This window comes from Rutidosis leptorrhynchoides, chromosome 3, assembly GCF_046630445.1.
Source record: "Rutidosis leptorrhynchoides isolate AG116_Rl617_1_P2 chromosome 3, CSIRO_AGI_Rlap_v1, whole genome shotgun sequence".
Classification (NCBI taxonomy): domain Eukaryota; kingdom Viridiplantae; phylum Streptophyta; class Magnoliopsida; order Asterales; family Asteraceae; genus Rutidosis; species Rutidosis leptorrhynchoides.
The window spans coordinates 607,022,559-607,032,594 of record NC_092335.1 but is presented as its reverse complement, the minus strand read 5'-3'; the positions used below and the strand labels follow the sequence as shown (position 1 = coordinate 607,032,594).

Sequence of the window (10,036 nt, the reverse complement as noted above, 5' to 3'; positions counted from 1 at the left end):
CAGGAGTATTTGCAGTAGCAGGAACATTATCAAGTGTTTCAGTAGGGATAAATGGGCCATTGTTGGCAATACTAGGGATGATTGGGTGAATAGACTCAAGGTGAAACATAAACCTATCTTTCCAAGTCTCATATTCATCTTCATCAAACTTGGGTGGTCTATTGGAAGAATCATTTTCGAGATAAACTGTGTTGCTATATGAAGCCAAGAGAGAATTTGTATCCAAGATATGAGATTATCAAGACTAAAGCTCTGATACCAGTTGTTAGTCCCGTAGATAACAACAGGAGTATTTTAGGGGGGGGGGGGTGAATACAATCCTTTTCGTTTTAACAAGTGATCAAACAGTTAATAGCATTTAAACAGATAATTAAATAAGATTCATGGGTAATTTTCAACGTTATTCTTTTATTGATATCAATATCAAAGAATTACAACTATTCAATGACGGAATAAATAGTTGGTTGATGCAGATTACACCTAAGTTTAGCTAAAGAGGATATCTTAAGCTTTTACAAGTTTGGACTATATTTAATAAACTCACACCACCAAATATTACAATAGTGAAAACATCTATTTATAGGAGTCTTATTATCCATGTAATAGATCTATTGTTCATTGGTACATAGGATGTGTGTACTTGTGTAGACAACATCATCAGAAAGCGTGCTCTCTTTCTTTCCTCTTTGGTAGTTATTTGCAGGAACACCCCAATTCAGTTTGGCACCACTATTTGAATAAACAAATAGAATGTTGGGTTCCCTAGGCGTTGAAAAAGTATTAACACATGTCTGCACATGCATTACACTTCTGCAATTCCACGTGGTCTTGTAATGTCACTTGTCAGCCTCCGACACGTGTCCTTTTCTGTTCAACTTTGTCTTCGACTTCTGTTGAATAGTACAATTGATGTAGACCACATAGAAAACTGTTAAGCTTGTAATGGAGCATAATTGTCAAAGTGTTGTATGCTGCTACCAGCTATGCTGGTTCTTCTACTGGTTCACTTGATCTTCATGATTTGCTAGGCACACATCCTGTGCTGACTGAAGAATACTGTGTACCTTGTGCTGGTTGACCAGACAACATACCGGGACACTTGACATAGCAACAAATGTTGTATATACATAAATAAACCTATGTTGGCTGCACATAACATCTTAGTGTATATAATGATGTTTTGTCATAATTAAATCCTTAATCATATTGGGGACTCAACATTTACAGTCATCATTGATTTATTCAAATCATAAACTACAAATCATTCATATACTTTCATGTTTTTTATGTAGGTTATATACTCGAAAAATTACCAGTGTAGGCTATAAACTTATAATTCATGTATCATTATAAAAAAAGTTTGTAAAGTTTTGATCTAATAATTTTTTTATCAAAGTTACGTGGCGATGATTTAACGTATACGTGACATCTTCGTGGAATTTTATTAATGGAGAATATATTTATTCTAATTTCATAAAATTTTATGTAATTTATAGTGAACACCTATAATTTAACAAAAAGAATAGTTTATATAAAGTTAAAAAAGTGAAAGTGGTCACTTTCTTTTAATAAAGTTATTAATATAAATTTTAACATTAAAAAAGGTTACATTTATTATTTAAAAAATCATTTTCTCTTTATTCATTCTCGTTATTTCTCTTCTAACTAGTCATTGAAAAATAATACATAAAATTAAAAAAATGTCACATAATTAATTTTATCGGTCCAGTAGTTAACCAGTCACATTTTATTTACATTAACATAAATTATGAAAATGGTATTTTTTTTAAATATATATAGCTTATATCGAAATAAATTTAGAATTATACCATTGATTTGTAGTTTTAATCTTAAATTATATTATATTATTATATTATATTTGTTTGACCATTTATGCAAGTTGTTGTTTTAAACTCTTCCCTTTATGTATAGCATCCCCTACCTCACATAAAGCATGACATACAAATCCTATGTGTCACACCCTAACAATACCCCTACTATACCCCTACTATGCTTACACGTGTCAGTCCTACAATTTTTTCAGATACGAATTTAAAAAAAATCAAAAACATAAACTGTATAAACAAAATTAACAAAAATTTTTCAGATACAAACCCATCTCTCTCTCTCTCTCTCTCTCTCCTCGCATATGAAACAACCCCAGTATCATACAAACCGACGATCATGTACTGATGCCGCCTTAATAAAATACTACACGAAAACCGATCAATCAGTTGTGTTTTTCTCTACAAATCGATATAAGTTTTGCATACTAACACAATATTCATTCATAACTCCGTTCCTTCTCATTAAATCCATCAATGGGTGTGTTTGGATGAAACTAGCTGGAGCTGGAGCTTATAGCTGGAGCTGGAGCTTATGGACTAGAGCTGGAGCTGGAGCTTATGATTAAAGCTGGTAGCTGAAGCTTATTATTTTTTATAAGTGTTTGGTAAACTAGCTGGAGTTTATTTTTCAGTTCATAAGCTCTACATTTTTTCATAAGCTACTAGAAGTAGCTTATTTTTTAAGAGCTTATGATTTTCATAAGCTCCACTTTTTATGTCTACCAAACAAAGCTTATGACTTGAAGCTTATTAAAATCATAAGCTAAAGCTCCAATCCAACAAGCTTCATGCCAAACACACCCAATCTATCCCTCAAACGGCTTAGGGTTCATTCATAGATGTTGTTTCTGTTTTCATCGCCTCCATCAGCCGATTTGATTAGGGTTCATAACAAACAAGCTAAATATGCAATTTAAACTATCTCGGGTGACCGGCATGACGAGGAAGACGACGACGTGTCCATCTTGCAATCGATTATGTTTTCAATTTATCGATGAACGGTGTAAGTATACATGATTCAAAACCTTTGATTTCATATAAACCTTTCTATTTTCTGATTGGTATGTGTATCTGATTTTATATAAACCTGGCTATATTCATATTGTAACTAATCTGTATTTGCGATTGGAAATCGGAAGGGGAATCGGAGATTAAAAATACATATATTGTTATATTTCAAGTTTACAGGTTCGTACAGATTAAAAATACATATTATCGGATTTGACCACTTTACAGATATTCTTTATAGATCTGAAGAGCATCGAGAATCTTTATTTCAATATTCAAGTATGTGTATCTGGACACTGAATTAACCGAAAATGCCAATTTAGTTTACTGATTTATCATCAATGTTTTTAATTTAAGCATTCTAATATACACATGTGTTATTGTCTGCAACATGTAAAAATTTTGCAGAGCACCAATCTCTATTAAAAAGTCTTAACTCTCCATGTTAATGGGTTGGTTTGTAGAGAACAATTGTTTATTCATCAAATGTATAATTCTACATGTTAATTTGTTGTTGTGTCTTCTCATTTAATCTTTATAATACTAACTTATTTAGTGTTTAATTGCTTTTATATGTTCGATAATTGAATAAGTATAACTACTGTCATTGTGTATGATTTACAAGATAACAAGTTGGATGGATTTATCCCTGAAACTTTATCGAATCTACCTTCTCTTCAACAACTATAAGGATATTCAATTTTGATATATCAGAAAATCATGGTAAAACTTATAAAGTTATATGCTTATTTTTTTGTATTGATTATAGATCGTTGGTGAACAGTTTCAAAATTCGTTATGTCCATCTTCTTCTTAAGCATGTTTGTTGGGCGGAGTAAAAATGCAAAAGGGGTTCCGTTCGAAATAGGCCAGATTTAAGTAAAGATGCAACGGGCCAAGTTTACTCCAAACCCATTTTTTGACCATTAAATTTTTTTCCTTTAAGGCATGGTTAATTATTAATATTATTACAATTATATAATCAAAAAAATCTGAAAGATTTATTTAACTTTATATGCTCTAAAAGATATATTGGGTGAGATTCAAGATTCGACCCACCATTAGTCCATTCTGTTTCTATCTAACTTAGTCTGCCCAAATGACACGTTTGGACGACCGACGGCTTGCACCATCGTTAACACCCATATAAGTCACCCTATCTTTCAATACAAAGTTAATTAATTTAATGTTCTCAGGTAGTTGAATTCATTTGCTTTGATTTATAATTGGTTTTAGAATTCATTTGCTCCAATAATATGTTTCTTTGCTTCTTCTATATCCAATATGAAAAAACAATTCTACTGTCGTGTTTATTACTATGATACTGATGAAGTTTCTTTGCTTCTTCTAATCATCAATGTGATTTAATGCCTTTTTAGTGATTTATCTTGAAGTTTAGTCTCATTTAATCATACTAAATTCGCTATATTCATGTCACTGTTATGCAATCTCATTTGGAAAAGGCTGACAATGGTGAACTTTTACAGATGATGAAATAGATGTAATATGATATAAAGGACACACAACAGGTTATTCACTAAATACAGTTCTGGTTATCTAATATCTACTTCAATTACATTATGAAAATCAATGTATTAGCCTTAACCTTCATCCATCAGACGCCATGAATATTACAGTGAGGTACACGGTTGTCTATCCAAGTTATTGTTTATTTATTCTATGGTTTCATTCTCTTTGACTTCAAAAATTGTCACACAAGCTTATTAATGTTTTTTTAATACTTTTGGGGTACCAATACAAGTGAACAAGTTTTGTCTCAAAATGATGGAATGAATGTTGTTGAAGATGCAGAGCTTTCATTCCAGGGGTCTCCGAATGATTTGATACTTAAATAAAGGACTTTAATGGGTATAACGTACATCCATTTTTTCATTTATTATGTCTTGAAATAATATATTTTCTGCATTGGCATTTCAGAATCATAAAATTAACTGTCACTATTTCAGACAATGTTCAGAATCCATCGAATTTGAATCGTTTCTATATTGGTTTATGTTACAAGTAAATGTCATGTTGTGTCTGTTTTGCAATTTTAGGTATCGCTAATTTTAATGTTGGTTTGTTTGTTTTTGTAGATCAAATGATGGTTGTTCGAAAGCGGGCTGTTTTCTGTTGGTATTTTACAGTTGTGCAAGTTAATTATTATTGTGTCTTTCACGAATATAAAAATTTATGTTCTATTATAATCACATATTGTGTCTTTTATTTTCAATTTTAGTTTATTTTTTATGCAACTACACATCTTACAAGAAGTTGTCTTTCAGGCTTATTGAGCGTGTTCGGAAGAAGGTTCATGGGTCATGGACCATGTTCCAATATGTTCCATCCGGAATAGGAGGCATATGGTTACAACCATCTACCTAATTTAAAAAAGGTACATTTCTTATTTGTTGAACATTAGTGACAAAAATAAATTGCTTGCTTTTGAATGAAGTTGAAAACAAGTACATAGTTTATACTCACGAAACTATTGCATACAAACTGCAAATTCAGAGAGATGACATATTATGATATTTAAAGTCATTGTATGTGCTTCAATCTTGTCCTAAGAAGTACATAGTTTAATGTATGTGCTAGATTTGGTAATCTACCCACTTATAGTTTTGTTGAAGAGTTCACACTTACATTTAATGAATAGGCAGACTTTTGTTGTCAAAGAAAAGCGTGGAGAGTGTACGTCTTCATTCTTACATTTAATGTCACTTTAAGAACGGGTCGAAAGGGGTTTGGGATTACAATGGGTCTAAAGCAGTTTCGGGTAAAAACGGGTAAAAACTAGATCAGGTTGAAACGGGTCAAAAGGTGATTTTGGGTTAAAATGGGTTAAAAGCAGTTTCAGGTTAAATGGGTCCTAATGATTTTAGTTAGTTAAATGTAATTATGTTAATTGTATGTATTTCTGTTTCTATGTTGATATATGTGTATTGTGTATGGTTATTTTTAAGAAAATTACATATGTTGATTCGTATAGTTGTTGAGTAAACAACTGTAGCTAATTGGTGTTTAGAATTAGATTTGGTTTGCATAATTGGTATTTGATTTTTTTTTCTTAAACTCAGGTTGACTTTGGACATATCAGATGATCATATTTGTTATTACACTCTTTGGGGTGCGTCTTATAATCGGTTCATCGTTAGACTCTGTTGATTTCTTGGTCATACGGATTCCAAAGGTGCTTAACGGCTGAAATAATATGGTATAGCTTTCTTTACATTTCGTTCTTCGTTTGTTTCGATTTAAGTTATTATGCTGGGTTTGGATTCATTGTTAATAATTTAAATATTCATGTTCAAAAAATGATAGTTGAATGAACATCAGAACTAAATAAAGGGGTAGTTTTGCTTTTTATAATTCTTTGTACCTTCATATCATTAAGTCAACTGTTGATTCTTTTGAGTATTATTGTTCATAGCGTACTGTTTCGTAGCCAACAGAAAGTAGTCAGTTTGCTAACGCTTGCACCTATGAGCGGAATTAGTTTGCATTTAATTGTTATGCAGTACGTATTTCACCTTAATTGTATTGAGGATGTACTCTACTTATATCATATTTAGGATATGTGCCATATCACGGATTATACTCAACTCATTATGTACATGGATTAGTTATCATACTATCTTTATCATACCGTATATTGATATAATATGTACGTTTATACTTTGTTTGATTAAGAGTCTCCGTGCAATGCACGGGCTCTTAAAGGCTAGTTATCCAATATTGCACGTTTTAGCATTGAAACATGACTTTGACCAACACCCATTCTATAATTTACTTTTAAATTTGATATTGTTGACTTCATATAACATTATCAAAAATATATTTATTTTATTTTATTTAGGGAATTCATCTACTTGAAGTCGTTTTTAAACTTTGGCAACATACGTCAGATAAAAAATTTATATCATGTATATAAAATTTCGTTATAACAATCTATTATAACGCGAATATAAAAGCCGACACATAATAATTTAACCACTAATATTTAATTAAAGGTATTATTTATTTGATCTATAATATATATATATATATATATATATATATATATATATATATATATATATAAATCGGTAACCTTTTGTCCAAATGTCATCAAACACGTAAATTTCGGTCCATGTAGGAGAGAAGATTGTCTCATAAAAAACCTATACATATACACTATTTGTTGCTATTTTTTTTTTACCTCACACCAAACCTATACATACAATACATACACCACCTCATCATCCTACATGGCATCCGAATTTCTTATCATTTTTTTTCTTTCAAAAATACCTTTTTGTATAGAAAGTGGTGTCAAGGTTGCTTTTTTTCAAAAAAGAGAAAATTGGATAAATGGTCCCCATGGTTTACATGAAATGGGGTAAATGGTCCCTGATGTTCATTTTCGAGGTTCGTGGTCCTTGTGGTTTACATAGCCGATGTAAATAGTCCTTATCAGTAACAGCCGTTAAAAATGTCTGTTAACTTTAGTCATGTGCGATGCATGTGAGGGTAAAACCGTCATTTAGTATTTCTCTTACTTTTCCTTTTCTATTTTCTTTTCTTGTTTTCTTCTCCATGTTATTAATTAAACACACCAACAACAAAAATGCTTAAACAGTTGACCTTCTTCATCCTCTTAGACTACCATACCTGAAACTCAAATATAAAACGTCTAAAGTTTTATCAAATTTCAGTTTCAAATCAAAATTAAATAAAAAATAAAAATTTTAACTTCAATCTAACACAAACCTGCAGACCCATTTTATCATAAAATCCTTAAACTAAAAAACTCAAAGTTAAATCTTCACCCGTTCTCATCTAACTTCCTTTTCAAATTCATACCTATATTCAATCTTATTTCTTCAACGAGTTAGAAATTAGAAGGAAAAAAAACAAACATTAACACCACCGGACCATCACCCTCTCAAACAATTAATTTATTTATACACATCTGAATATACAGACATTAACAAATTTCTATCTTTTTTGATTTTTAAAAGGGTTATTCTCATTTATCAACTCACTTGTGATTTTATGTGTTAAAAATATATGTTTGAAATGGATTGGAAGAACCTTTGTTGGACAACTTAAGAGATCACAAGTTTAAGCACGTGACCACCACCACTTGATTTCATTTCCTTTTTAAATTCCATTTTGTGGGTTATCACGTTTATACTCCCCTTGCCATTTCGTTCGAATCTGATTCTAGATCTACAGCAAAACTCTTTGAGAAAATCATGGCCGAAAAAACTAAACATCACAACTAACTCCGGCGCCGGAGATACCGATCAGATCCACCACATCTCTTACGACGAAGATAACAGTTGACGGCGACAGAGATAACGACGGAGTAGAGGTGGCTGTTGAGTGAGGGACCCACATTCCAGATTCAACCAAAGTAACAGATCTAGATCGTGAAATCATTGGTGGTAAGTATGTTATCAAACACATTAAAATAATAATACCATAACCGATCCGAAATCTTCGATTTAAAACCATCTAAGAATCCGATTTCGTTTCATTTACACGTTTTGTGTTTGATTTATTGAAACATTTAACTTGTAATTAAGGTTATTGAAACATTTAACTCGCTTCATTTACAGCGTATTCTGTTTAAAATGGGAGATAGGAAAAAAGAACAAAGAAAGGAAAAAGACACAGGGAGAAGAAACATGGAGAAGATGACATTTACAAGTGGCATTAAATTAGATTTGTGCATCTGGTTGAGCATCTTTCATGTTTGGTGGTTTAATAAACATAGAGAAGGAAAAAATAAAAAATAAAAAGAAAAGAAAAAAGAAGAGAATCAATAGATGACGGTTTTACCCTCACATGCTTCGCACATGACTGAAGTTAACGAACATTTTTAACGGTTGTTACTGACAGGGACCACCCACCCTCGTTTTGTAAACCACAAGGACCACGAACCTCGAAAATGAACATCAGGGATCATTTATCCCATTTCATGTAAACCACATGGACCATTTATCAAATTTTCTCTTAAAAAAAAAACCTCAAGTGCACACACTTACCAACATAACTCTACTTCACACCTCTTTCACACAATTAATATCACACCCCCAGTTAGGGCCTGAGTGAAATGTGACTTAATATCAAATAAACCAACATATTATAATACGAGAACAATACTACATGATAAAAACAAACTTCATTGAGTACGCAGCGGAAAATAGAATGTCGTTACAAGAATTGAAATTGCAATAAAGTAAATGTTTCAAATGCAAGAATAATAAATGTGATAGTTCTTGATCCTAAGTCCAAGTAGCATCACATAAGCAGTAGGTAAGTAAACTTGATCAATCGGCACTTGAGACAAAACATGCTAAAGTGTCAACCAAAAAGGTTGAGTGAAGTTCATAGGTTTAACAAATATGTTTGACCGTTGTTTTAGACCACAAGATTTTTATTTATAAAGTTGATCTCGCAGATCAAAAAGTTATGCCAGTTCGTGATATTTAGACTAAACGTTTAAAGTTTGCCCCAATGACAAGTTGTTCTGTCCTTGTCGGTTTAATTTCATTATCAAGTAATACAAAGACTTAGTCAAATGTATCGGGGACGTTACTCCCGATAGGCCTACCCCCAATAATTAAGAATGCATTTAACGAGCAATTAAAAATATCACCGTAGGGACTTTGTTGGACATAGCCAGGTATAGCATAGTTTAACAGTTGGTACTTGTATCTAAATTGTAAATAGTAAAAGTAGCATGTGTCTCACCCCAATAAGTTAAATAAGTTGTGCACAATGTAAAATGGGACTATGAAGTTCACCTTAGTAAGTAGGAGAGAGTTGTTATTCCTTGGAATAGAAGAGTTGGATGAATGTGAGCAGAAAGTCAACCTAATGACATTTAAGAGTAGTTAAATGTTTGCCCAAGTTTAAATTTAATTATGCAAGTGTTTTAAGTGTAGTTTATTTTACTAAGTTTCCATTCTTAGCATGTTTCCACTTTTAGTAAGTTTCCATTTTTAGTAAGTTAGTGTCAAACACTAGTGAGTTATTCTTAATAAGTCTACCACTTATTAAGTGTGCAAGTGAGTGTATGATCACCATAGTCGGGTTTGACATTGTGCACCATACTCAAACATCTATTCCACCGCCGAGTCACCAGAATGACCAATTGTTACCGGTTGGCCCAGAATTTCTTGACCAAA

General features: G+C 31.9%; 1 long non-coding RNA gene across 1 annotated transcript; it reads left to right on the top strand.

Annotated features, from left to right (window-relative positions):
• The first annotated feature begins 3,355 nt into the window (after positions 1 to 3,355).
• LOC139898859 (uncharacterized) lies at positions 3,356 to 6,512 on the top strand. Its single transcript, XR_011777165.1, has 5 exons — positions 3,356 to 4,496; positions 4,618 to 4,724; positions 4,952 to 4,991; positions 5,141 to 5,250; positions 5,936 to 6,512. It is a non-coding gene; the product is annotated as an uncharacterized lncRNA (long non-coding RNA).
• Positions 6,513 to 10,036: the final 3,524 nt, after the last annotated feature.